We start from the raw sequence: 382 nt of genomic DNA on the forward strand, positions 1-382 counted from the left end.
TATATATATATATTAGTTTTTTAATATATTTATATATTTATATATATATTTATACATTTATTTATATATTTATATATTTATTTATTTATTTATTTATACATTTATTTATATATTTATATATTTATATATTTATTTATTTATTTATTTATATATTTATTTATATATTTATTTGTGTATTTTTATATTTATATATTTATTTATTTATATATTTATTTGTGTATTTTTATATGCAGGCATCTGCGTCAGTATCTGCATGCATGCAGCAGTTGCTGTCTTCAGGTGTATATACAGCTGAATTAAAGAGTTTATGTGTATGTTTAATAAACCAAAAAGAAAGAGAAAAAGAAAATAAAAATAAATATAAATATATATCTTTCTCTGC

Source organism: Eimeria mitis, genomic scaffold, assembly GCF_000499745.2.
Source record: "Eimeria mitis Houghton genomic scaffold, Emh_scaff8216, whole genome shotgun sequence".
In the NCBI taxonomy this organism is placed as follows: domain Eukaryota; phylum Apicomplexa; class Conoidasida; order Eucoccidiorida; family Eimeriidae; genus Eimeria; species Eimeria mitis.